The 27,946-nt window shown below is 42.6% G+C and overlaps 1 long non-coding RNA gene across 1 annotated transcript in view; it reads left to right on the top strand.

Annotated features, from left to right (window-relative positions):
• LOC128324492 (uncharacterized) overlaps positions 1–27,377 on the top strand; it is a 30,967-nt gene extending 3,590 nt beyond the window's left edge. The window contains exons 3-4 of the long non-coding RNA XR_008306894.1: positions 1,791–1,891; positions 27,031–27,377. This is a non-coding gene — a long non-coding RNA (uncharacterized LOC128324492). The remainder of the gene's footprint in view (positions 1–1,790; positions 1,892–27,030) is intronic.
• The last annotated feature ends 569 nt before the right edge of the window (positions 27,378–27,946 follow it).

Here is a 27,946-nt window from a genome sequence, read left to right as displayed (position 1 = left end):
ATTTTCTCATTCTTAAATATGGCTGGATCCAAGTTTTTAGTTTGCATGTGCCTCAGATTCATCATAAATCTGCTTTATAATTCATGAGACATTTCAGTCTACAGTGTAATAGACAATTATTTAAGACTTTCTAAAAAAAAAATTTAAAACCTTATTTAAAAGGTTATTCATTGAAATGAAGAAAACTGCTTTGACAGATTTACATTTTTCTAATATGATTCTTTTCATTGATGATTTAGAGCTTGGATAGGCTTCTAAATCTTACAAGGATTTTCTCTTCATAATGGAATTTGGATTATGCATGGTTTACATATCCACAGAGCATATTTAATGTAAGGCCTTTATTCTCTATTATCTTCAATCATCAATGAAGTGATGATGTCTTTGTAGATAAAAAATGCCACAAGACAACACAGGAGTTAATTGAGACTTTTCTGAAGAATACCACTAATCTCCTGGTCAAATGTACAAATTGTACCTGCAGGAAAAACTGAATCCACAGGATATATTCAGTGATGGGATTAAATAAAGAACACCTAGCATTTGTTATGTAGGGTGTTTGTGGTTTCAGAGTACTTCACATACTTGTCTTATACTTGCAACTCCCCTGTAAACTGGTATTATTATTACTACAGTGTGGGGAGGGGCTGAGAGACAGCAGCTTGTCTACTCTAAAGCTGCTTAATGAATTTGTGGCTAAGTTAAGCAGGAGTGACTCTAGAATAACTAGTTTGAGGAAGCAAAAGCGTGACCAAGAACATTACAAGGGAAGGAAGGTTTTTGCTATACATTAGATATTTATAGAGGTAAGGTAATTAATATTTATAATTTATGTACCTTATTGATGAAGCTTGCTTGACATTTTCAAACTCACAAGTAAAGAGGGCATCTCTAATCCCTATGCTAAAAGCATAGGGGCAGGGGTGGAGAGAGAAAGGTGCCTCCATAACTTTAGAGGCCACAGTGGAGGCAAACATTGGAGGTGGCAGCGGGCAGCAGTGGGGGCTCCTCCAAGCCCCCGCTGGCCTCCCGAATGACAGCACAGGCCAGCTGTGGCCCAGTTCAGGCCTGTACACATGTACATAGGCCATTTGCATCGCCACACAAATTGTGGATGCGCAGTCACAAAATGACCTCCACACACCAGGTCACAGCCAGCCCTGTCATTCGAGAGGCTGTCGGGCTGTCATTCGAGAGGCTGAGGGGGCACTGGAGGAGCCCTTGCTGCTGCCTCGGCCACCCCGATGTTTCTCAGCCACCTCCGCTCCATCCTTCTCCAAAGGTACACAGGTGCCTTTCTCGCTCCACCCCACCCCATGCCTTTAACATAGGTATTAGGGATGCTGCCTTTACTTGTAAAGGGGAATCCTCAAGTATTCCCCTTTACAAGTATATCCAAAGTGTTCCATGAGGTAGTTCTTAGAACTGGGGGCTGGTCCATTTCGAACTTGGACTGCTACCCCACTTTTGGGGGCTGGACCAGTTTGAGTTCAGACCACCTGAACCAGGCCAGTTTGATTCAAACAGCGGTTCAAATCATGACATCCCTACTTTAAAGTCTGCTTTCCAGGCTAATTTTCTCTTATCCAAGACTATGTGAAAGGAAAGACTGGGATGCAGAAAGAGGTCAGTACCAAGCTGGCTGAAATCTACAGGAGAGATGACCCTTTACCTTGCCCCCCAAACAACATAGTGTCACCCAGCCCAGTTTCAGGCTAGGAAGGAAGCTAAAGGATTGGCATGGCTTCTGGGAGTAATGTGTTTGCACTGGCTTCTACTGCTTGTTCTAGGGTAGAGTGAAGAAATGAGGAGTGAATACTCTCCCCACTAACCCACTCCAGGCGGCTCCCACTGATTGTGGAAAACACCTCACTGAACGTCATCCCTAAAGGTAAGATTTGAACTGGGGGTTGCCTGGCTCACAGCTCAGATTCTTCTTAGCAGGATACAGAATCAACTTTCTGTATGACAAGTACCCTAGCTTTAAGCATATTAACTCTAAAATGGGCCTCATTGATTTTAATGGAAGTAGTATACAGGCAAACCTCAGTATTCACAGGGGTTACATTCTCTGCAATTACTGTGGATAAGGAAACAGCACTGAGCAATTAGGTCAATGGAATCATGGGAGTTATGTTCCCAGAGGCCCAAAAATTGCAGTAAAAATGGCCAAAAAGCTGAAAACTGGGCAAAATAAACTGTTCTACTATGTTCCATGGACCTCCTGCTCCTCAGCAATCCCTCCCCCCAAGTCTGAATTGCTGCTCTCCCCCCGCCCCCATGATTTTTCATGGATAACAAAGGGTTTTTTTGTGCCAAATGACCCACAAAATGGCTCCTCTTCATAAAATGTTGGCCAGAAATGACCTCGAAAGTCATTTCCGGCCATTTTTAAACAGCAGATGCACTAAATTATTTTGACTGGTTATTCTTAATGTATGCCGAGGTCAGGTTTCAATCGTCGGACTGCAGATACGCAAAACCACAAATGGTGAGTCCGTGGATAGTGAGGTGAGCCTGTACTAGGATCATAGCACTGGGCATACAGCCTAGGTAAAAAATTCAATTAAAATGAATGAGACTCATTTCTAAAATTGGTTTAGAATTGAAGTATAACTATTTGGGAGCTCAGTAAATTCCAAGGAAAGTAGTATAACTATTTCCAACTCTACCCCCTGCCCTCTATCTGTTGCAACATGGCAGACTATTATGCTACAATTGCATACCTGCCAACATATCCCTATTTTACCATTTACCTGAATGGAAAAATAGGGACAGTTTGGCAGGTATGCTATTGCGAGATTGGGCCTGGTGGGGAACTTCCCACAAAGGATAACTTATAATTAGGGTGACTTTGAAAGATCACATGGGAGACCTCTGACGGATCTCACTGAAGCTATTTTGCTTAGGATTCTACCTAGGCAGAAAATTAAACTCACAGATAAAACTCGGACTTTCAGTAGCACTCTCACCCTAATATATGCTTGGGCAATGTCAACAATCACTCTTATCTAATGGTGCATAGAGAGCCCTATGTGTGCAGGGGCATCCCTAATCCACTACAGTGTCAAAGAGCTCTCTCTCTCTCTCTCTCTCTCTCTCCATTAAGTATATGTATATTGATTTGTCCCCAGAGTTGAAATAAATGAGTAAGCAGCTGTTCATACAGAGTTCCATGTTTGCAATGGAGCTCTCCATTACATGCTGGATTTCCAATTTGCACACAACAGCTGTTAAATTGGGACTAGTATTTTCTGTATACATAAAATGCTACTTTCTTGGTTTATATTGAAATCCCTGTCTCTAATGAATGACCTTTAAAACCTGTACCATAATATACAGAAGTGTTTTATAACCCCAGATGTTCCAGTTGCCATGAGCACAGATGTGCCTCATTATAAAGAGACTTGCTCAGAAGATGTTCTTGGTGGATTGTGCCTCACAATCTCACAGCTTCTTACTTTCTGCTGCTATAAAATATTTATGTTAGTGGATTTTTTTCTTTACTTTTGCTTCTTTTTTTGCAAACCATTTTAAATGAACTTAGTATGGATCTTGAGGCTGGAACTCTCTCTCTCATTCTCTTTCACTCTGTCTCTCTAAAATTACAATAAAAAGCACATCTGGAAGCCCGTGGATATTGGAGACTCTGAAATACACTTGATTGTTTTACATTAAGCTTGAATGGGTATTTATTACTTTTTGTAGTTGTAAACCATTTTGAATTAGATTGTGTGGGGAGCAAAAACAAAATGAATGTGTCTGACTCTTCAGCTTAAAAATACACTTGGAAGAGAGGGTGTATTATTATTATTTTTTGGCATAGATAGAATACAGTGATATGAAACACTCTGCTAAAAGCTTAACCCTTCCAATATTCTATTTTAACTTCTGTCTAGCACTTAAGGAGCTCAGAAAAGAATTTAGCATCACAAGAATCTTGTAAAGCAAAGAAAGATAAGCCCCATTCACCCAACTGTCATTAGCAGATGGCAAATGTATGAAGTGGTAAATGGGAGCTCACCAGCTAGCCATGACACCCAAAGTCTCTTCATTCAATGCTTGCTCTCTGTTGATAAATGCTGATTGTGGGGATGTCTGTGTGGGGTATGACCAGGGAGTGCATCCCAAGGGATTCCCATTTGCCTCCCTTCATATATTCATTCATTCATTACATTTCTAGACCTCCCCATCCAAAGGCTTTGGGCGGTGCACAAGGAGTTTAAAAAACATTTTTTAAAAAACTACACCATTTAAAACACACTGCTTAAAACAGTATAAAAACCATTGAAAAACAATTCGGGAACCATTTAAAACCAATTTAAAACAATTTTAAAACCTTGGAAGGCCAGGCCAAACAAGTAAGTTTTTAGGGCACTCTTAAAGGCCAACAACGAACCTAAATTACGGATATCTGCCAGGAGTGCATTCCATAGGCCAGGAGCAGCTACAGAGAAAGCCTGGCTCTGCGTCACCACCAGACGTACCGGTAGTAACTGGAGACGGACCTCTACAGATGACCTCAATATGCAATGGGGATCATACAGAAGAAGGTGCTCTCAAAAGTAGCCCAGACCCAAGCTGTTCAGGGCTTTAAAGGTAATAACTAGCACTTCGTATTTTGCCCGGAAACATATCAGCAGCCAGTGCAGCTATTTTAAAACAGACATAATATGGTCTCTCTGGGTTACCCCAGAGACTAGTCAGGCTGCCGCATTTTGAACTAACTGAACTTCCAAACTACGTACAAAGGCAGCCCCATGTAGAACGCATTGCAGTAGTCAAGCCACATTTGTCATCCACAGATGGCAGTCTCCTGAACAGGGCCATTGTTACTTGCCTAAGGCCACCCATAAAGGGCAATACTAGTGTTTATTTTATTTATTTCAAATTCAGAGCAGCTCCGGAGGTTCTAACATTAAATTTTCCTCTCTCTTCTATTCATTCATTCATTCGATTTCTATACTGCCCTTCCAAAAATGGCTCAGGGTGTTTTACACAGAGAAATAATAAATAAATAAGATGGAGCCCTGTCCCCAAAGGGCTCACAATCTAAAAAGAAACATAAGACAGACACCAGTAGCAGTCACTTTTTAGAACTCACTGCCTCCACAGGGCACAGCCACAGCTGCAGGGGAGCCAGTGTGGTGTAGTGGTTAGAGTGCTGGACTAGGACTGGGGAGACCCGAGTTCAAAATCCCCATTCAGCCATAAAACTAGCTGGGTGACTCTGGGCCAGTCACTTCTCTCTCAGCCTAACCTACTTCACAGGGTTGTTGTGAAAGAGAAACTCAAGTATGTAGTACACCGCTCTGGGCTTATTGGAGGAAAAGCGGGATATAAATGTAAAATCATCATCATCATCATCATCATCATCATCTCCAGTGGTTCCCCCTCCCCACACTGGCCTCCCCCCAGACTCAAAATGGCCCAGTCTGGGCAGTTTTCAGCCTGTTCTGGGCCTTTGCACCAGTGGCAGCCATTTTGGAGATCGCCGTGCATGTGCACTGTCCATTTGCAAGATGGTCATGCAGATAGCCAGTGGAGGTGATGAGTTCTTAATTTTTAAAAAAACACTAGAACCCCTGGACTAGCCAGGGATGCTTGGGCTTGATCTCAAGCTGAACCAGGCCTGGGTCAGCTCAAGGACGAACTGGGGGTGAGCCCTCGAGCTGGCCAAATTTGATGTTGCACTGGCTCAAGGTCAAGCTGGTGTGCACATCCCTAGTCTATTTAAAAGCTTGGTGAATAAATTTGTCTTTGACTTTTAAAAAGTTGTCAGAGATAGGGAGGTTCTTATTTCAGCAGGGAGCAGATTCCAGAGTCTCGAGGTGGCAACAGAGAAGGCCCGTCCCTGTGTAGCCATAAGACAAGGAGGTAGCAACTGCAGATGAACCTCTCTCAATGATCTCAATAGGCAATGAGGCTCATAGTGAAGAAGATGAATACTCTGGGCCTAAGCTGTTTAGGGCTTTATAAGTTATAACCAGCAACTTGTATCTTGCCAAGCATCCTTTTGTGAGCCAGTGTAGTTCTTTTTACATAGGAGTAATATAGGTCTCTTTGTGATGACCAGGAGACCAGCCTGGCTGCTGCATTGAGTACCAAATGCAATATCTGGGCCCCACATACAGTTATTTGTAGTAATCAAGTCTGGAGGTTACCAGCATATGTACTACTCTTCTGAGGTTATTTATCTCAAGAAACATACATAAATGATCATATTAGCCAAAGCTGATAGAAAGCACCTCTGGAGAGAGGTTTGGATCCAGAAGCACTCCCAGACAGTGTACCTGTTCCTTCTGGGGAAATATGACCCCATCCAGCAACGGCAGACCAAAATTGTCTCCTGAGTTCCGACCCCACACAATAAGTACATCCATTTTATCTGGATTCAATATCAGTTTCTTATCCCTCATCCAGCCCATCCGTGCCTCCAGACAGGCATTTAAGGAGGGTATACCTTCTCCTGATGATGTTGACATGGAGAAATAGATGTTGGCACCACAGCATACTAATAACACCCTGCACCAAATATCCTGATGATATCTCCCAGCAGTTTCATTTAGATGTTAAAGAGCATTTGAGATGGTATGGAGCCCTGGGGAACGCCATATAAAAATTCACGTTCTGAAGAACTACAGTCTCCAAGCGACACCATCTGGAATCTGCCCTAGAGTTAGAAGCAGAGCCACTACAAAGCCATGCATTCCACCCCAAACTCTCTCAGACAGTCCAGAAGAATACTATAGTTGATAGTATTGAAAACCATTGAGAGATCCAAAAGAACAAAGATCCACACTCCCTTTGTCAATTTCCAATAGAAGATCATCCATCAGGCTGATCAAGGTAGTCTCCACACCATAGCCCACCGAAAACCAGTTTGAAATAGGTCTAGATAATCAGTTTCTTCCAAGACTGCCCGGAACTGGGAAGCCACCACCCTCTCAATTACCTTACCCAACCATGGAAGATAGGAGACTTATCATTGCTTAACTCTGAGGATTCCAATGCAGGCTTCTTCATAATAGGTCTAATTATTGCCTCCTTTCAACAAGGACGGAGGCTTCCTACCCTCCCACAGAGAAGCACTTATAATATTTACCAGGCCTTCTACAACTACCCCACTGACAGACAATATAAGCCATGTCAGACAAGGGTGAGGAGAACAGGTGGTAGGTCACAAGTTATGGTGAACACATAGCTGCTGCTAAAAAAAAGTAGCCATATGTATGGTTCCCTGCCTCCCGTAGTCTTCTGTAGCAGAACCTAGCTCACATCATGATGACATTTCAAATTTCCCTGCTCCAGCTGCTTCACATCATTGGTTGCTGATGTCAGGGAATGAGGAGCTGCAGCATGTTGTGATTTCATGAAATGAGGCAATATCTAATTGCGGAGAGGGAGAGGGACCCAGATGCATGGTGGCTACTTTCTGTGGCAGCTACCCTATAACATACAACTTGGCTCTGAGGTTCACAACAAAGTAAGGATTTGAATCTTTGTTTCCCACATCCAAACTCAATAGCATTACTATGATGCCACTCTGTTCTTTAATATCAGCATTTCCATTAATCATAAACTGTTGATAATGCACATTTCTTTCAGCTTTACGTTGCTTAGCCACTAATCTCTTGAGGGTTCATTGAAGAATTCATCATGCTATTAATAAAACAGGGCCATGTTGCAGAGCAGTGAAACCATAAGAATGTGGCCACTGTAAAACCATGTTTGGAGCAGGTATACATCTTTTTTTCACCTTTATATGTTATAGAAACATGCATTGGAGATCCACAGTTGCTCCTAGCTCACTTGCATGTATTTCTGTAGTATATGTGAGATTTTAAAAGACATGAATGCACTTCAGAGATTATTATATTAGTGGGCACATAAATGCATCTCTGTAACAGATATGTATTAATATGTGTAGTATTTCTAGGGGGGGGGGAAGATAGGTATATCAGATATATGGCAAACCATCCTTCAGGATGTCCTCTAAATTATTCTTTTTGATGTATTTTGATGAAGCACTTATGAAGCCTATAAAACCCTATAGCCCTTTCAGAAATTTAAAACACAAAACAAATACACTCAACATTTAGCATCCCATTGAACAAACAAGAAAAATGTGTTCATGTTTCACCATCTGGGAACTACTTTCTCTCAGTAGATTTAGGTATCCAATAGCCCCACTGAATTTGGGATAAATGTTCTTTTCCTCCTTTTTTGGCAGTGTTTTTGCATTCAGAGGCACACATTTATAATGAAATTTCACAGCCTGCTGATAATCAAATCAAAACAAAAGGAATGTTTTCTTGCAAAGACCGCATTTGGCAGCATGTCCAGAAACTGTCTACCAGTACTTCTAGCAGGCCACAGTAAGTGTAACTTGTGTGAGTTCTGGAGAAGAGTTTCATACTTTCTTGATAATACCTGGGCAAATTTCAACTCATTTGGTTTTCTTAACTTTCAGCTGTTTTAGTCAGCTGTTCTAGTCTGTCTTCTGGTTCTTATTTTGATAATATTTTAGAAAATGGTGACACATTACAGATTTTATCAAAGAATTATGTGGTGTTCCTTCAACATTTGGTGAGAATGTAGACATAATTTACTGAACAGGGCTAAGCTTGTGGCAAAATAAATGGACTCATTTGGCTTTGGCTTTGCTACTGATCAGCATCCTGCTCTTGGCATAAAAATGTTGAATAGTGCTGCCAAGCATCTGGTGGTTCCCAAGTCATTAAAATATTTGGAAAGGCACAGAAAATGGGAGAAGTTTCTTTCTGATAGTGGGAATGAAGTAGCTATTCAGAAACCCATCTATCGCAAGGCTTGTGAGGTTTGACCTATGGGGGCTAGAAGGAGCATGGGGCTGGGTCTCCACAGGATGCTTTAGAGGGCTGTCACAATACGGGTCCCCACTCATTCTGCAGCCTAGGGTTCATGTTGTCTTTTTCACCAAATGTGCCTTCATGTCTTGGCTTCAAAATTCAAACTAAAATAGCAAAAACCCAACAAAAGCCAAGAATAAAGGTTGAAAATTCACAGGCTTACTCACACCCACACCCACAAAAGGTTCCTTGATTCTGTCACTCCTAGGAACTGTCTCTATAAGACAGAAGTGCACCTAGGTAATTTGAAGCCTGGACCTAAAGACCTTTAGAGCCCCCGCCGCTGCAAGTTAAGCACCATCCCCCTATTCTTATCCCACATATTTATTTCCCCACTCCCCCCTCTGTCTCTAAAGCACCTGGCAAAGGTCATAATCACACAGCACAGGCCAACAGAGAACACACCACCCATGACCAGCTAAAGAGGATTTGGGGGGCCCCAGAGGGTGTGGGGGCCCTGGACTTCAGCCCCGAAGTCCAAGGGTAAGAGCGCCACTGCTTTAAGGTCTGCCTTCAGTGCCACTGTGAAGTGTCCTGGAGAGGGAGGGAGGATTCAAACATCTGTGTTTTCCCAACCTCTTCCTGCCTGGTTCTTCTCCACTTGCTCTGGCCTCCTTCTGCCTCTCTCAACTGTTGCTGCTGCCGCCTGCCATCTATCTCCTCTGCTCTGGGAAGAAAACAAAAAGGGTTGAAATCCCTTGTACCTCCCCCATGTCCCAGGCACTCTTCTCTGGTCACTGCTAGCTTGTCTTGGCACCTGGCACCTGCCATCCACATGAAAGGGCAATTGGGCTGGGTTGTAGATGCGGCATCACGCATTCGCACTGGGTTATTGGGGCCAGAAAGAGTACAGAAGTGGTGTTAACCTCCCAAACCATCTGAAGGATAAAGGTTTGTGTCTATAAGCAAAATTATGTGCTCTTTTCATAGAGCATAGCCTGTCCATGTTATGTGGTAGATGGGAATCAATGACAGAATGATCCATGGGGACGATGAAGAATGTGTTAAAAGGGCACTGCTTACTGTATAGCATGCCACCAAAGGCTATCCAAATACTATCTGTATGAAAAACCTCCATAGATCTCAGCCATGCTCCATACAAGTTGGATTAGTGATGCTCTGGGCTCCATTAACTATATTATCCATGCATGAAGTCTGAAAACTATTGTTATACATCTTTTGCACTGTCTGCTCTACATTTTTGCATGATGCTTCCACTAATTATTTCATTACACTGTGGACCTCTGCCAATCATTTTGAACCCTCTTGGTCTCAAAGTGTGAAAGATAAACCTCCCAAACTTTTAAACCACAATGGTACAAAAATCTGTTATAGGTCTGTGCCTTTCAATACATCTTGTTTAAAAAAAACCTGCAGGAAATGTGGTGAGGAAATTGTTAGTCAAAGGTCAATCAGGCTATTGGTCACCTAAAGCCACTGTGAGAAAATAGTTCCCAGATGCTAGAGTGAAAGCAACACAATGATGGCAGCAACGGCCTATTAGGCCCAATTCAGATATTTAACTCATGCGCAGGGTCTAATTGGCAATGCCAATCAGCTCTCAAAATCACTTCATTATAGAGCTTATTTGTCTTATGACCTTAATTTTACTCCATTGATTATATAGGGTTGCCAACTTTTTTACCAGCCCTTGCACCTGTACCATTAACAGCAGCTTAATCTGAAGATGTTGGTAGTAGATAATGCTTATTTCGATCCCAGGAAAAAGGTTTCACTTGCTGATTTCTACAGATGAACATTCTGTTAAAAATACAGGAGCAGGCCAAACCCCTATACTTCTTTGGTCAGCTAGAAACTCAATACCTATGGCTAAGTAAGTTCCCATTGACTTGAACAGAAAATCAGACCTCTATCCAGAGACTTATGAGGAAGTTGTAAGCAAGTCTTGTTGTGATGTATTGAATTTATCCTTGAAGGTGAGATTATTTACTATGTCATAGTGACAATATTATTAGGGTTCCTCCCACGTACCAGGCAGTTACATGGTATTATGGTTAAGCCATGAATCAGAATAATGTTGGAGGATTATGCAGTAAGTCACATTTAATATGTTATACACAAGGCTGAAGGTCAACGGCTACAAGAGTATCTGGATGTGAATTATTACATAATAAATTAAAGTTTAGGAGCACTATATTGTGATACATATATCTGTATACATACAGAAAACTCAGGGTGGTTTGAAGAAGCTCAAAGACTTTTACTACTATAAGAGTCACCCCAAACTTGTGAGGGTCAATTAGTTCAGAAGTGGGTGGCTTTTTTTTTTTTTTTTTTTGAAAAATGAAACACAAGCAGGAGAGATTCCCTATACTAATCTCCACCAGTGAAATTGTGTTACTAATTGTGGATTTTTAATTGGTAGGTTTGGTCCCATTCACATTGCTAGGGATGTGCACGAAATGTGATTCAGAATCTGAATTGCACCACATCCCTTTAAAATGGGAGGAGTCCGCATCCCCTTTAACACAGAGGAGAGCAGGTCCATACCTGCTCCTCCGGCACTCGCCACCATTTCCTTAAGCTTGGCACCCACCCACCCCCAGCTATCAATGCGTGCTGGGAACACTCTCCCCCAGCTACCCCTGCATGATGGTGGCACATGCATTATCACCATGCATACATGGAGACCATGTGTGTGCTGGTGTTCTAGAGGGCAGCTAAGGGAGACTGCCACAGGCACACATTGATAGCTGGGGTATGGTGTGGGACACCGCGCTTAAGGAAATGGTGGTGAGCGCTGGAAGACCAGATATGGACCCACTCTCCTCCATGTTAAAGGAGATGTGGAACCTCCCCATTTTAAAGAGGTGGGTGCGATTCGGATTCCAAATCGCATTTCATGCAAATCCCTACAAATTACTTAAGGATGAATGTGGAATAACCCTGGTGCTTGGAAAACTGATCTGGACTGCACACTGGGACCCCAGATCATGTCCCTTGATTATGACTGCTGTGGTGTTCAAATGGTGAATGGGCCTATTGCAAATCTGTGCCACTTGTACCACATTGTCTACAACAGCTTGCAGCAGCGCTCCAAGGGCTGTCTTTCTCAGTCTTGCTATGTGAGATGCTTTTTCATTGCATATGCAGGGCATGAACCTGGGACTTTGTGCATGCCAGGCATGTGTTCAACTACTGAGCAATAGGCTTTCCTTGATTAAGACAGATTGGGTGCTTGATCCCAAATGGCCTATCTTTATCACAACCCATTCTGCTCTGGTGACTCGCTTTCTATCTTTGCCCTCCTGAGTAAGTTCTTAGCCTTTCCATCCAGGCATATACGGGATGGTGTTCAATTGCCTTTTAACTGTTGGAGACTTCTCAAGTATAAACTTGCATGCATATGCATGCGTACACCCACCCACACATGCAGATCTATCCAGAGTCTAAATCTAGGAGTCTACCAATAAAGAGCCTGAAGCCATCTCCATGACTGCAGCTGCTGGGAATAGTGCAGCTGTGTTGACAGAAATGCAGAGCCGATACAATTTTCGTATCGTTTTGCTTTGATGTTCATTATTGTTGAAAAATGTTTCCGTGAGCTTAATCACAGCTTTTACCACGCTGTGAAAAAACTCCCAGAGACCTATCCGCATGGTTCCAAGGAGCTGTGTTGTCCTTAGCTACACCACAGAGTACAGCTCAGAGAAGCTCTCAGACCTTGTGAGGAAGGGATTGGTGTGATCTCTGAGCTTCTTTAATCAAGACTGGGGGAACTCCTCCACTCAGAAGAGATAAGCTTGATATAGATATAGATATTTGAAGCCCCTCCAGTTCAAGCCCCTACACTTCATTTGACTGGTTAAAGCCTCATCCTAGATCTACCTCTATCCCTAAACAGAGGTACACCTAGGTATTTTTGGTGCCTGGACCTGAGGTTGAAGGGCTTCAAAGCCGCCCCCCCCCCTGCAAGCCCCACCGTTGATTTTTTTAAATACCTCTCTGATTCACTGCCACTGCTGCCCTTCCGCTGCAGCCCAACCCCCACCCTGCTTGCCACCATTGTTTCCCCCTCCTCACTGCCGAAGGGTGAGCAGAGCAGATTGGAACAGGCCACCCACCCATCCCCTGTGGCAGGCGCAGGTGGGCCTCCTTGGCCTGTGCACACTGGCCTCCTTGGCTTGCGCAAGTGCACAGTAGGAGTATGGAGTGTCACGTCTCATGACAACACACGATGCAACACTCCATACTCCTACTGCACATGCATGCAGGCTGAGGAGGCCAGTCTGCGCAGGCCGAGGAGGCCCACCTGCGCCTGCCACAGGGGGTGGGTGGGTGGCCTGTTCCAATCTTCTCTGCTCACCCTTCGGCAGTGAGGAGGGGGAAACAATGGTGGCACGCAGGGTGGGGGAAATAGCGGCAGAGGCTGGGCAGCAGCAATGGGGCTTTGGGGTTCTGGGGAGGGCCCCCAGAGCATTTGGGGGGGGCCAGGAGGCCACAGACCCTTGCCCATGGTATGTGCTTAAATGCGCCAATGTCCCTAAATACAGTCAGCAGTGCTACTTCATGGAATGCCCAGGCCCCCAAGCTTTAAAAATCAGTCTTTGGTGGCTTTGCACATCTAAAATGTGATTCATGTCTGGTAGTTTGGACAAAATTGATTTTGACACAATTTCACACAGATCATACAAATGTTGACATGAAAATCAAAAACCAAAACCAAATGGCCGCCAGCTTCCTTTACATGCTGTGGAGTTCACCCAAGTCTTTATTCATGTGGGCCTATACCTGCATACAAGACCACATGGAGGAATTTCTCAGTATGAATCAAATGAGAAAGTTGTGTATTGCTAATGCATGTATCAGGAACACTGTTGGATGATGTAGTTCATCCAGTGAAAATTCTTCAGTCTTGGAATGTTGGATGAGAAAAACAAAGACAAAATATTTATTTATTATTTATTTATTTAAAATATTTATACCCTGCCCTTACAGTGCACTACTGCTCGGGGTGGCTCACAACAATAAGATAGACACAAGATCCATTAAAAGTAATAAAATTAATTAAATTAAACAAAAAAAGGTTGCCAGATAAAAAACCATAATCATTATTAAAACTGAAACTTATAAACAGCTAAAGAAACCTACCAGATATATAATAATTATAATTAATTATATATATATATATATATATATATATATATATATATATATATAGCATTAAAAAGCCTCCTTTAAAAGGTGTGTTTTAAGATTTTTTTAAAAAACACTGAGGGAGGGAGCATGGTGAAGCTCTTTAAGGAGGGCATAACTCTTCTTTATAAGAGAGGCCCACATTGTATTTTCTCTCTAACACTGGTTTATTGATATCCTCTCGTGATCTGGACTCTTGCAAACATTTATGGTCAGTCTTACCAGTAAGCCTTGATAAATACTACATTTTAAATAAATACAAACATTTACTTTCCCCCCCAGAGAAATGTAGCGGCAGGCCTCAACAGGAATGCTGTTCAGATGGTAGTACTACAAGGAGAAGAGTTCTTGTTAAAAAAGTGAGAAAATAAATTATAATTCTTCACCAGCACAGCAGGAAGTCTCTTTGTGATGTTGATTCTCAGCTTTGACAATAATAAGTTACTGATGTTCAGGAGGAAAATAGATTTATTTATTGATATTGAATCTGTCTTTTTAAAAAAACAAACTGCATACTAATGCTGTGCTAACTCCCCTGTTAACTGAGCAGAGAGGCACCTTTGCAAAGTGGTGATTCTATTTATTTAGTTGGGGGAGAGCAACTGGCCCTATTCATCCCCAGCAAAGTGACTGTTATTGGTGTGTCTATCTTATATTTCTTTTTTGACTGTGAGCCCTTTAGGGACAGGGAGCCATTCTATCTATCTAGCTAGCTAGCTAGCTAGCTGTTGTGTTTATATTGTATGTTTTAATCCTCTGTTATTAATTTATATCATTTTTTCTTGTTTACACAGTCAGACAGGTGTTATAGAATGGTATGTTTTACCCAGACATCGAGTCCTTCCCAAGGACCTGGGATGGCTGAATTTTATTATCAATATCGTTGCTGTTATTATTATAGATATTGCCGCAGAATATAGGCTATTCCCAGTAAAGTTGTTTTTTTTAATTGGCTGATGATGATTTCTGTGGCCCCTATGGTGTTGAGGTTCTCTTCAAGGTCTTTTGGAATTGCACCTAGGGTGCCAACTACTACTGGGATTATTTTGGTCTTCTTCTGCCACAGCCTTTCAATTTCAATTTGTAGATCTTTGTATTTTGTTATTTTTTCTATTTCTTTTTCTTCTATTCTGCTATCACCTGGTATTGCTACGTCGATTATTTAAACTTGTTTTTCTTTCTTCTTGACTACAGTTATATCTGGTCTGTTGTGTGGCAGATGTTTGTCTGTTTGTAGTCGTAAGTCCCATAATATCTTTGCATCTTCATTTCCTACAACTTTTTTAATTTTATGGTCTCACCAATTTTGGGCTACAGGTAGCTTGTATTTTTTGCAGATGTTCCAGTGTATCATCCCTGCTACCTTGTCATGCCTTTGTTTGTGGTCAGTCTGTGTGATCTTTTTACAACAGCTGATTAGGTGGTTCACTGTTTCATCTGCTTCTTTACAAAGGTGGCACTTGCTGTTTGTTGTTGCTTTTTCTCTTATTGCATTTTTGCTCTTATTGCATTTGTTCTTAGTGCCTGTTCTTGTGCAGCCAGTATTAAACCCTCTGTTTCTTTCTTCATGTTGCAATTCTTAAGCCATTGCCAGGTCTTGGTGATGTTTCATTTCCCGGTTATATTGTGCAAATATTGACCTGGCTGCTGACAAAAAGGTGGCCAGGTCTACCTGCTGGCTTTCTTTCTTGGTCTGGTAGCCCTGGACTCTGGAAACTGGTAGACTTAGCTGCTGGCTTGAAGGGGGACAGGTATGCCAGGCAACTTACACATGGGAGTGGACAAATGCTGGACAAATGCCCTTTCTCCAAAGACATTCCTTTTTCATAGATATGAGGACATCTCTGGGGAAAATTAGGATGTATGATAGCCCTAGAACCAGCATGTTAAAAAGATGAAATTTTAAGCAAATTTTAGGGTATGTACCAGGGAGGCTAAACAAGTTTCTATAGGGCAAATGAAATAATTAAACACTTGTATGCTGCCATGTGGACTTCTGAGAGGCATCTGGTGGGCCACTGTGTGAAACATGATGATGGACTAGATAGGCCATGGACCTGATCTAGCAGGGCTGCTCTTATGTTCTTATCCTCCAAGGAGCTCCATCAGTGGTTTTCTACATATCCCTGGTTTCAGGTTTCACACATCTCTAATTCTAAGTCAGCAGACTACCTCTAAAACCTACAAATATCTTATAAACTTGCTTCCAAATTTGGAACTGAATGCATGGCATAATCTTCTTTTTTTAAGAAAAGAAAAGAAAAGAAAAGAAAAGCTTCCTTTCTCCCATTTTTACTGAATAAACTTTGGTTCTAGTTCAGAGAAAGAAATAATCTGAGAATATTCCCTGAAATGTCTCTCTAGGAGGAAGTCTGAAATTCAGAGAGAATTTCTGTTTCTTCCTGGGAAGAACCTTGAAAACCCCGAAATGCAGAGGAAATTTGCATTTTGGAGAAATTTCTCCACAGGCCCACCAATGAAATTAATCAGCCTTCATCTTTTTGGGACTAATATTAAATGGGATTTAAACATAATTAACTTTCTCTAGATTAGGACCAAAATGATAACAAACCTTTGCAGGTACGTATTTATGTCTCTTGATTTTAAGCAAAAACCACCAATTTAATGTTTCCTGACAGGAAGGTGAAATTTTGGATACTGAACAACTGCAGCCAACTGGATGGTATTAAAAGTCTGAAAACTTGTTGGTTATCATTTAACATAAGGAGCCTTGAAAAGTCCATGATAAATCCATTGCTGCCTGCTTTTTTGTATGACAGAATGTATGTAACAGCCCCTTTTCAGTTAGGCCGGTTAATGGATCTTTTTTCCACTTGGCATATTGATGTGATCTGATAGCCAAATTTTAATCATCCTTAAAAAGGCTTTTCAGCAAGGAAGGGGATTCTATGCATAATTCAAGGTGTCAATGCCACAATTCATATCGAGGTAGCTTTCACATCATTCAAGTGCTCAGATATATTGTCTGCGGCTGATACAAGCCATATCACATACACTTGGCAGCCCTTTGGCCATTAATTGCCATATGAAGGAGCCGCCAGAGCTTCCTGATCAGGCTGACAGAGGGCCAAAGTATCCTTGTATGGCATTATTCAAAGGCAAGAAGTGCTGGTGCATCATTCTGTTCTGGTGCTGGGAATTGGTCCTGGCAGCAGCCTCAGCTGCAACCTTGCATCATGTACCTACTCTTATGACCTCCAAGATTGGAACATGGGGTCACAAGGCCAAGCAACGTTGGGTCAAACTAGATGTCTGTGGGAATGCATTTCTAAGAGGTGTGCCATGCTTATACCCAGAAGTGTTTTTTTTTTTTTTAAGCAGCCATGGGGTTACCTAATCATGATTAAGGCCACAGAACATGAAAATGGGGAGGATAATAATTTTCACTCATGTCATTTTCCCAAGGTCTCCCCAAGGTCTTATTTTCTCCCCTCAAGGTCCTATTCCCCCCAAAGCAACTGATACAGGGGGCACCCCTTACAGGGGAAATGCTCTCAGCAAGGAGTTTTGCCACACATCTACACTGATGTGATTTTTGGTGCCAGGAGCAGACAGCTCGGGTGGGGGGTGGGGCAAGGGGGACCAAACATCCTCTCAGAAAGTAGTTGCCTCTAGCTGCTCCCCTTGCTGTTTCAAAAATCTAACATATTGAATACAGCTCACCTACCCATAGATGCACTTTGTACTTTGTGTGCCACCGGCTAGCTTATTTCTTGAGCTGCCAGCTAATACTTTTTTTTTTCCTCCCCAGGCCTTGTAATCATTGAGGCTGCCATTTGATATGCTATTTAACACCTGGCTTTGTTCCATTATTATTTTCTTATTGTAATAATAATAACTAGCTGACCTGGCACAGAGCATCTGTGCTCCAGTTCATCCTGTCTTTCTTTCTTGCTGGCCAGCCGGCTGGCCCAGCAACAGGTGCTCTTCTTCCTCACTGGCTGGCCTGGTGGCGGGCGCTCTCCTTTCCAGCCAGCCTGCCCGTGGCAGGCACTTTCTTTCCCCGCCAGCCGGCCTAGCAGCAGGCACTTTCTTTTCCAGCCGGCCAACTCGGCAGCGGGCACTCTCTTTCCCTGCTGGCTGGCCCAGTGGCAGGTGCTTTCCTTCCCCGCCCAGTGGCAGGCGCTTTCCCTCGCCGCTAGGCAGCCCAATAGCAGGCGCTCTCCTTCCCTGCCTGCCAGGCCAGTGGTGGGCGATCTCCTTCCCAGCCAGCCCAGTGGTGGGCGCTCTCCTTTCTGGCCAGCCCAGAGGTGGGTGCTTTCCCTTCCTGCTGGCCCAGCGGTGGCCATGTTCTCTTTCTACAACAGTCGCCAGTTTGGCAGCTGCTCACGAACTCTCGTGAGAGCTGCCACGCTTGGGATTAGCAACAGGTATGCCTAGGAGAAATAAATATATAGATTATTACAATAATTTGGTTGTTTTACTATTTTACTATTTAAACCAGTTTGAGGATATTTTATAATGTGGGGCAGCATAGACACTCATTAAACATACAGATAAACTCATGGCACTTTTCCACAGTTTCTCCCTTTGTGCTGGTGCTTTCTGTCAGGCCTGAACAGCTTGTGACCTACCAAGTCGAGCACAGAGGCTCTAAAAGTTTTGGTTTTGCTGTCTGCCTGGGCCTGTGAATGCTGAGAGGGGTATGTGTGTATAAGTTTTTAGTACCCAGCAGACCACATGGTTAGCTGTATTGGCTTGGTGGGTCACAAATTGTGCTGAATGGCCTCAAACAAAAATTTGTCAGCCCAAGTTGCTGTGTATAATTTGTTTTCTCAGGCTAACGGAAATAGGACTTGTTATGCAAACTGCATTTCCACATGAAAATAAATCAGCCCAAACTGCTTAGCTCTGTGATTTGAAGGCATAAATGTAGGCACTCAAACTGAAGTATTTTGGACACAGGGAAACATGAGGGAGAAAAGCAAACAGAAATGTAAAACTGAAGGTTCTATGTGAACAATTCTTGCCTCCAACAAAAAATATATATATACTATGGATTCATTTCCTGTAGGTTGCTTATTTTCTTCAGGTACAGACTATCTACATTTTCTCTGAACAACTAAAAGGAAGTACTTATTTTACCATATGGAGAAAAATACTTAAAAGTAAATCCTTGGTGTTTCGGGGATAGGAAAGCCATAAGAACAAGGAAAATAATAAACTTAGCTGTGAAGCAAATTGCAATCTTTTTTTCTTAAGAGAGAGAGAGAGAGAGAGAGAGAGAGAGAGAGAGAGAGAGAAATGGAATATTCACTTAGGAATGTAGTCAGACTAGCAAAACAATGCACAACATTTTATAGCATGATAAAAAGGATTTTATTCTGCATCAGATATCTTGGAATAAGTAGGAAGATAATTCTACAATATTACTGTACTGTGTTTATTAGGAAGGAAAAATATCTCTTCCAGCAACCAACCACACCATCTCTGCATTGCTAAACCTATATGTGAAAAATATCTCAGGGAATGTTGGATTCTCTAGAGAGTTCCTTTTTATTGTGTGGTAAACATTCACACAACATTTACACAGAACTAACACTAGTTCTTGAGGTATATAAAAGGTGATATATACATATTTGTAGTAGTACTGGGAACTGCATATTCATTTATTTATTTTATAGGTTTTTATACCACCCTTGAACAAATATTTCCACTCTGATTTACAAGAAGGAAGAAGCACAATAAATACAATAAAAGCCTAAGAATTAACAATAAAGCTATAAAATATCAGATAAAAGTGGTGTTGGAATTTATCAGGTTAAAAAGCCTGTGAAAATAAAACAGTCTTCATTTGGTGACAAAAATATTGTAGCATCACACTAGATAATTGCATGCTAATGGATGTGTTTTATTTTCTTACATAAGGCTTTAAAACAATTGGCTAAATTTTTATAGTATGGTTTAAATATAAGACAGCCTGAGAGAATTGTTTTGGGAGTATAAGGTATTGCACATTTTTTAAATAATACATATTTATTAGTCAATTTAAACAAGGGTAGGCAGAACAAGAGTTACACTTCAGAAAGTTTTGTTGGATCCAAGACTGAAGTGACTGCTGTTTGCCAAAAGGTTGGAGTCTGCATGGTGGAATGACAGAACTTTCTCCATACTGCACAATAATGTCTGGAACAGTCTCATTCCATGCACAGCAAGGCTGAATTTGGATGTAATGCAAAACTGGAGTTAAACAGGGCAGTGTTGGAACTCCATTAAGTCCAAATTTGTGCAACCATGGTTTCACCGTGTAAGTGACCTGTGGTTTGTGTCACTAAACTCCAATTTGAACCTTAGGTTTGCATTAAGGTTCACCACCGAGACCAGAGGTTTGGCCGCTAAAACATTAAGTCTGAATGTGGAAGACGCCACAACTGCAGCTCCATGACGTTTTTGAAACCGCAATCTAGAAATGGTGGCACAGAATTGCCTGGTATTGTGTGCCTCTCCATGCCTGTGGTGCTTCTCGCTCTCTGCCTCTCTGAGTACCAGCTCCATCCCTCCTGTCTCCAATGTAGCTATGCAGTTGCCCAGTAACAGGGATGCTGCCATTTCCCATCCCAAATTTGTCAGTCTGTCAAGCAGCAAAGTAGCATAGGGGCATTCCCTCTTCCCACTCTGTCACTTGCTCCTCCCTCCTGGAAAGCAGGGGGGGAAGGGGACGGGATGACAGGATGAACAGAAAGTGCTTCACTCCCTGAGAATAAAGTGACAATGGTGTATATTTGACACCTGAAGCACAAACACTCATTACAACACTGGGATGGGAACATTTGGTAGCGCCCCCCCCCGGGTTGGGTTTAAGAGGCAGCCCCAACCAGGGATTCTTGGACAGCCAATTTCTAACCACACACCCCACAAATAAGGTGTTGAGGTGGGGCCCAGCCCCTTTGCTTTTGGGATGTTTGTGCTCCCTAGGCTTACTCATGAGAAGGGCTGGGCAGCAGGATCAGCACTGCCAAAACAGAGCAAGGAGATTCCTCATATTTGATAATGATGGATCCTGATCCCAAGCAGAATGTAAGGCCATAGGGATACCCCTTTAAAACTCATGAAAAGAACCATCTGTAGGGACTGAGCTGTTGGGCAGAATCTCTAATAATGTGTGACAACAAAATAACCCCTTCTCTCATGTGCAGTAGGGATGTGCAAAAAATTTCGGGCACAGAACTATCTGTGCCCGAAATGAACAATTTTGGGTGATTCGGGCCGAACCGAATCACCCCCGATGTCCCCCGATATTTTTCGGGCATGAGCCGAATCACCCGAATTTCGGACCCGAAAAATTCGGGTGATTCGTTTCATGGTTGATTTTTGGCGATTTTCGGGGGCATAGCATGGGATCTGGGCAAAAGGAGTGGGGTGGGGTGGTAGTGCCTAATGGGTGCAGGCTACCACCCCAATTTCAGGGGGATTGGGCAAAGGGCTGATTTTTGGTAAATTTCTGAAATTTTCATGTCTTTGGGGCAGATTGGGGCATATTGGAGGCTACCACCCCAATTTCAGGGGGATTGGGCAGAGGGCTGATTTTTTGAGAATTTTTGAAGTTTGGGTGTCTTTGGGGCAGATTGGGGGCAGAAAGTGGATCTGCCCCAAAGGAGTGGGGTGGGCTGGTAGATAGTGTCTAATGGCTGGAGGCTACCACCCATCCCCAATTTAAGAGTGATTGGGCAGGGGGTGAATTTTGGTGAATTTATTTTTATGAGGTTTGTCTTCATAAGGTGAAGTGTGCTAAATTGATTACTTCCTCATATTATTCATAGTAAAGGAAAGTGTGAAAAAGTGAAAGTGGGGTCATGAGAGTTGTTTAATTGAAAAAAATCTCATTTGCTATGATAGAATGAGAATTCACACCACAGAAGTTTTTTGGGTGGTAGCCTGCACCCATTAGGCACTACCACCCCACCCCACTCCTTTTGCCCAGATCCCATGCTATGCCCCCGAACTGCCCCAAAGTCATTAAAACTTTAAAAATTCACCAAAAATCAGGATTTTTCCCAATCCCCCTGAAATTGGGGTGGTAGACTCTACCCATTGGGCACTACCACCCCACCCCAAAATTTTGCCCCTGGGCCCCTTTCCACCCGAATCTATTCGGATTCAGATTCGGATTAAATCCGAATCCGAACCGAATCAAGGGTGATTCGGGTGACCCAGATTCGGGCACAAAACAGAACAGGGGTGATTCGGTTCGGGTCCGAGCCGAATCACCCAAAAACCCGAATTGCACACCCCTAATGTGCAGCTCTCTCATGAGAGTGCCAGGCCACCTGGCCTATATCAATCCAGATTGCTCTGTGCAGGAAAACCACGGGGAAGGGTAATGTTGGGGCACATGTACAGGCACATGTACCCCAACCTTAGACTTAAAGGTACCAACCCAGAAGTATGTGGAATTCAGGCCTGTGTCTGGTTCCATTTTATTTTAAGAGTTCAGTTAAATGCCTGAACTTGAGGTGAACATGATACCCAGATCTCATGACTGCCTGGTAAATGATATGCAAAGGCAGGGGTAATCTAGCATTGGTTATCAGTGTTTGTGGAACTCACAAGAGACACAATGGTCAGGCTTAATTACCAGTCTCACAGTGCTGAAATTAACCTGCTGTCCAGTAATCCCCTTACCTCACTGACAGGATGCTTCTGCCTTAGTCAAATGTGTTGATTAACTCGCCTCACACATGTACCCCTTTTGATGTTACTTTAAATATTCTTTTGTTATAATTAATTTAATTGCTGTCTCACACAAATAGAACTAACTCTTTCACTAACTCCTGACTTTTAACATTCTTGGGACAAGGCAGGAGAAGATGTAGATTTGTTTTGGGGAATGACAATAGAACAATACTCTGCTAACAGGAGAGACCCTGTTTACCCTGGACTGACCAAATATCCTGAGCTAATTCTGATAATTAAAAGACAATAGATGCCTTTTGTGATCCAGAAGACTCAAATGAACATCAAAGGATGGAACCACTATAAGACGGAGTCTCTGGACATGGCAGATGGGCAGTCTTGTGCCTGCAAGCAATCTTGTGCCTACAAGCAAAATCTGCTCATGAGCAATCCAAGGGTTTGCTGTCCAAGCCGCGGGGCTAGAGGCAGGAACTCTTTCTATGGGAGAAGGGACTGTTTGTGACTTCTCCTGTGAAGTGAGAAGTCAAGACTTCCCCAGCCATGGTGCTCTGACTCTCAGCCTTGCTCTGAGCAAACTGCATGCTTGATGATCGCTCTAAAGACTCCTGTCCCCAGCTAAAGCCTCGCTCCTTCAGCTGAAAGATCCACCACTCTCAAGCCTCTGATCCTGGTAATATGCTGCCTCTACAAGCCTTGGATCCCTCCATCCTTTGCCCTTCTTCTCCTTTCCCCTCGTCCCTCTACTAATCCCTGATCTCCCCAAACCATGCCAACCCTCAGCCTTCCTTACCTTCCCCCCCTTTTCCATCTATATCTGAATTGTATTAGGCTCTAGGAAAATTTAATACACACACATATGTTAGTCCGGAACACTGGGTGAATATTGGTGCTGGCTAGGGTTGAAATACTGTTAGTAATACTGATAGAATGTTCTGCTTTCTGCTCAGTTAGATTGATGTTGTTATTCTTTTATACTCAATAAAGCCCATTGAATTATTTAGGATTGGTTTGATCTCCTTTCTTCCTCGTGCCCAGATCCTACATGGTCACTATATAAAAGAACTTGGTCACTTGGTGACACTATGAGACAGGCCTAATTTTGTATGCTAGCTAATGAGCATATTTATTATATAAATCAGGCCTGGACCACAACAGTACCCCAGCAACTGCTCTCCCTGATTTGACAACTGCCACCAGGTAGCTTTCAAAGCATGCCCCCTGCCATCCTGTCTGCTCATGTGGGCATGTGTACCCTTGCTTGTGCCCTGAAACAGTGACCCCAATTTCCTGGGATCACTGGAAACCAGGGCTCCCCCTGCCACAATTATCTGTGGCAGCAGATCTGCATACAGTGCAATGATGTCCTGCACCTGGGAATTTTGAAAGGGAGTAAAGATCCATCCCTGCACACAGTATTCCCTCTGTTCACACATGCTGCTAGGCTCTGACACATGGACTACCATAATCTCCTTTGGGTCCATGAAAGCCTTCCCATGGGAGGAGGGGGTTGCAGTACAAAAATTCTATCTTTAACCAGAGAGACTGGGGACCCCATGCAAGTGGTGCTCCCTTTGTTGGGTTTGCTCAACTCATGAGCATGCAGTCCTACTGCTCATCCCAATGCCCACCCCCCATTGTCTGGCTACAAAGCTGGGATATGGCCTCGGTGGCCAAGAGCAGGGAGGGGCCACCCTGCCCTGAAACTGGAGTTTATCAAACCGCAGTTGGACAAACATCTGCAATGTGATTTACGGTTTAAAATTGAAACTATGAGTTAATTGACTTCTGGTTTCACGTTACGTGCAAATTCAGCCTAAGGCTCAACATGGCCAGGAATATCTTAGGAAAACACATGCCGATGCATTTTGAGGTAGAAAGCTTCTTCTTCAGGGGAAAATCTTAATGAATCAAAATGTCAATAGTTTGAGAGAAGCTTTGAATTCTGATTCATTAAGATTTTCCCCTGAAGAAGAGGCTTTCTACCTCAAAATGTGTTGAGACTTTTTAAATGCAATAAACCAGTCTCACACTGTTCCTGTATTTTCAGGAATATCTTAGGCCACCCCAGTCCTCCTCACACATGTGCAGAGGCCTTCAGCATCACTTCTTTGACCCTATGGTGTATATCATCAATCTAGTGACATGCTGGAGACCTACAGATATTTGTGGGGAGACCCAGCACATCCCGGGGATATCCTGAAGCCATGCTTGCATATGCTCAGAAGCCCACAACACCCCACTCTTTGTTCAAGGCTGAGCATATGCCACACATCTCAGCAAAGCTAGGAAGAATTCAGAGCAGCAATAAAATCTAACCCAGATAAAGTCAGATGTTTCTTTCTGGCAGGGTGCCAATAGAATCCCAATATGCAGCAAGGAATTTAGATTCTGTAGTATCCCCTTCTTACAAATATTACAAGCATAAATTAGTTTCTGGTTGTTGACAGCCATTAGCTTGGGCTTATCCATTTCCCTCAACATCCATTTTTAGTTTCTCTCTGTAGCCTTTAAGATCCAATTTCTGTTCCTTAACCTACATGTAAATTCTGCATTTGTATCCCCGTGCACACATCCAAGATTAGCAGTAGATCTTAAACCCTTTGTCATCACTGAGCAATTTTAAAATAAAGCTGCTGTTCTTAAATATCATCCTTCTCTAGACAGGGAGTAGAAGCCTTAAAAAAAACCCTAAACCACCTGCACTTTGTTCCAGTAAGAAAACCAAAGGGTGTTGTGTTTTGTTTTGTTTTTTTTGGTTTTTTAGTGCTGATATATGCCTATAAAGGTAAGTGCAATCCTAATGACTGAAGGTGTTTTTAAAGAGGACAATTCTTCTTCCATTTCCATAGCCTATTGTAGTCCAGTGTTTCATTTTTCTGGTGCTCAATAATTTGGTTAACTTCTTCAATAGCAATTAGAATTGAAGATGTAAGAAAGTATTAGTTTTTGACTCAATGAAAGAAAACCCTTAACTACTTCCAGTTATTATAAGTCAATAGAATGCTGTCAGTAGGAGGTTGAAACCTTAAAAGATTACTTCATTGGGTTTGAGTTTTAGCATCCTTCTGCTCATTTAGAGTGGAAAAGGAAGCCTACGGCAATAATTTCCCTGGAATTCATTAACTGTGTCCTACAGCTTCAAAATGCATATGTAGAGGGTGACCTAAAGGCCCCATTAGTGAAGAAGACTAGTTGCCCAATCACAAAAGTATAGTAGCTGGCTGCACCGTTGGCATCCAACACTCTGCACAGCAGATAAAGGACTTCCTCTTTTGGTGAGCTGCTATGAGGAGCATTAAGATGTAGAGAAATGGTCTTGAAGAAATAATCCAAAATTTCTCCTTGAGAGAATCCCTGGAATTCAGAGAGAATTTCTCCTTGGGTGGTGGGGGAAGAGACTTCCTCAGTTTGAATCTTGCCTTGCCATTAACTTACTAGGTGGCCTTAAAAAAACCCACTCTCTCTGAGCTTCAGCTTCCCAGCTGCAATGTGGGGATAAAAATACTTACATACCTTACAGGAGGGCTACCAGCGATGTAGCTATAATTGAGTGAATGGGTTCAAAGAACACAGGGCCCCCCAGCTCCTGAAGGCCCCCTAGCTCCACCCCTCCCTATTTTCCTCATTTTCTCCCTCACTCAGAGGGGCCGCCAGGGAGAGGGGTGAACATGGGCCCCCTCTCACCTAGCTACGCTTCTGGGCTACTCAACTGTGGCCCTCCAGCTGTTTTTGGACTATAGCTCCCAGCATCCCAGCCACAGTGGCCAATAAGGGTGGTGGGAGTTGTAAGAGGGCTGCAGGAGAGCCGAAGTTGAGTCACCCTGCCTTACAGGGTTGTTGTAAGCATTATATCCAGATAATACATGTGAAGCACCTTGCAAACTGAAGAACAAATGCTAAGTGTTATTAAGATACCTGGGTAGGCACCAGAATCTCATTTTAGTTTGACTAGAAAGCTGTTTAGATATTATTTAAGATGTCATATTATCTGAGACCATTTCCTTCTGCTTCCCTGGGCTATTCCTTCCCACCCCACCCAAGGACCTCTTCTTCAATTTATTTATTTTTAAAATTTGTATACTGCCCCAATGACAATGCCCTTGGGGTGGTTTATAATCGGGGGGGGACGGGACATTCAACATTCAAATCAGATCTAAATCAATAAGATTCCTTCCATCCCAGTTCCCCCTGCTTGCCTTCAATTTTCTGCTTTTTTCCTCCAGAGCCACATCTTTTTATAGAAGAAACAATGTGGAATAAAATATTAATTTAAGATATGTATTAAATACTGACATGTTGAACTTATATGTTTTCCCCCCATTTCTAGAATATAAGATATATTCCTAGAAGGTGAGACAAGCAGCAAGGTCTCTCCATCAGCCTGAGAAGGACTAAGTAACTTCTGAAGCTTCCCCTTTGGGGGAAAAAAACCCTTTATAATTTTTGTTTGTATTTTTGTGAAGCTTGTAAGCCCTTTTGGGACAGGATTATTAAATATGAAAAATGTTGTAAGCCACTCTGAACCTGTTGGAAAGAGCAGGATATAAATCTAACAAATACACAAATAGGTCTGCATGGTACCTTTTGGTCAAAACCTCGGTTTGTATTATTTCACTGCTGCTGTCTTCCAGAAAAACTATATAGTTATGTGTATGTGTAGACCTTTAAACAATAAATTAAAAAACAAAGTAAATGAAATACGTACTTATACTTTGAAGAGCAAAATGCATCACTGTACCCACTGTGATAAGACATCTGCATAATCACCAGCAGTATCACTGTCTATAAATAATTAGCTTTCTCATTGCCACATTTCAAATGGCATCAAAAAGATGGAGAGAAAACTATGCATTTTAAATAGTTCAGAATGGGCTTTCTTGTGCTTATGAAAATGAAAGATTAGCAATGCCAGCACAAGAACGCTGGAATTGGGCAGGTGTTAGCTTCAATGTGCTGCATTGGAGTGCCTATTCAGTATCACTTATTGCAGATTAGTTACATCTTAATTCATTTTCAGTACTCTGGTGATTACTGAATTCATTTTAAATTGATAGCCCATCCTATGCATGCAGCCTAGGGGAAGCTACCGATTTTTATAAAAACCAAATATGGGTAGGATTCCCCGCACTGCCGAATATCTATATAATGGCCAACACACATGCTTTTAACATAATCACATGCAGTGCTAGCCTCCCTGCCTCTGAAGCAGAGGCACTCTTCCGCAAGAGTACAGAGATTTTCAC

The sequence above is a fragment of the Hemicordylus capensis genome, chromosome 4 (assembly GCF_027244095.1).
Source record: "Hemicordylus capensis ecotype Gifberg chromosome 4, rHemCap1.1.pri, whole genome shotgun sequence".
In the NCBI taxonomy this organism is placed as follows: Eukaryota; Metazoa; Chordata; class Lepidosauria; order Squamata; family Cordylidae; genus Hemicordylus; species Hemicordylus capensis.
This window is presented reverse-complemented; position numbering and strand designations above follow the sequence as displayed.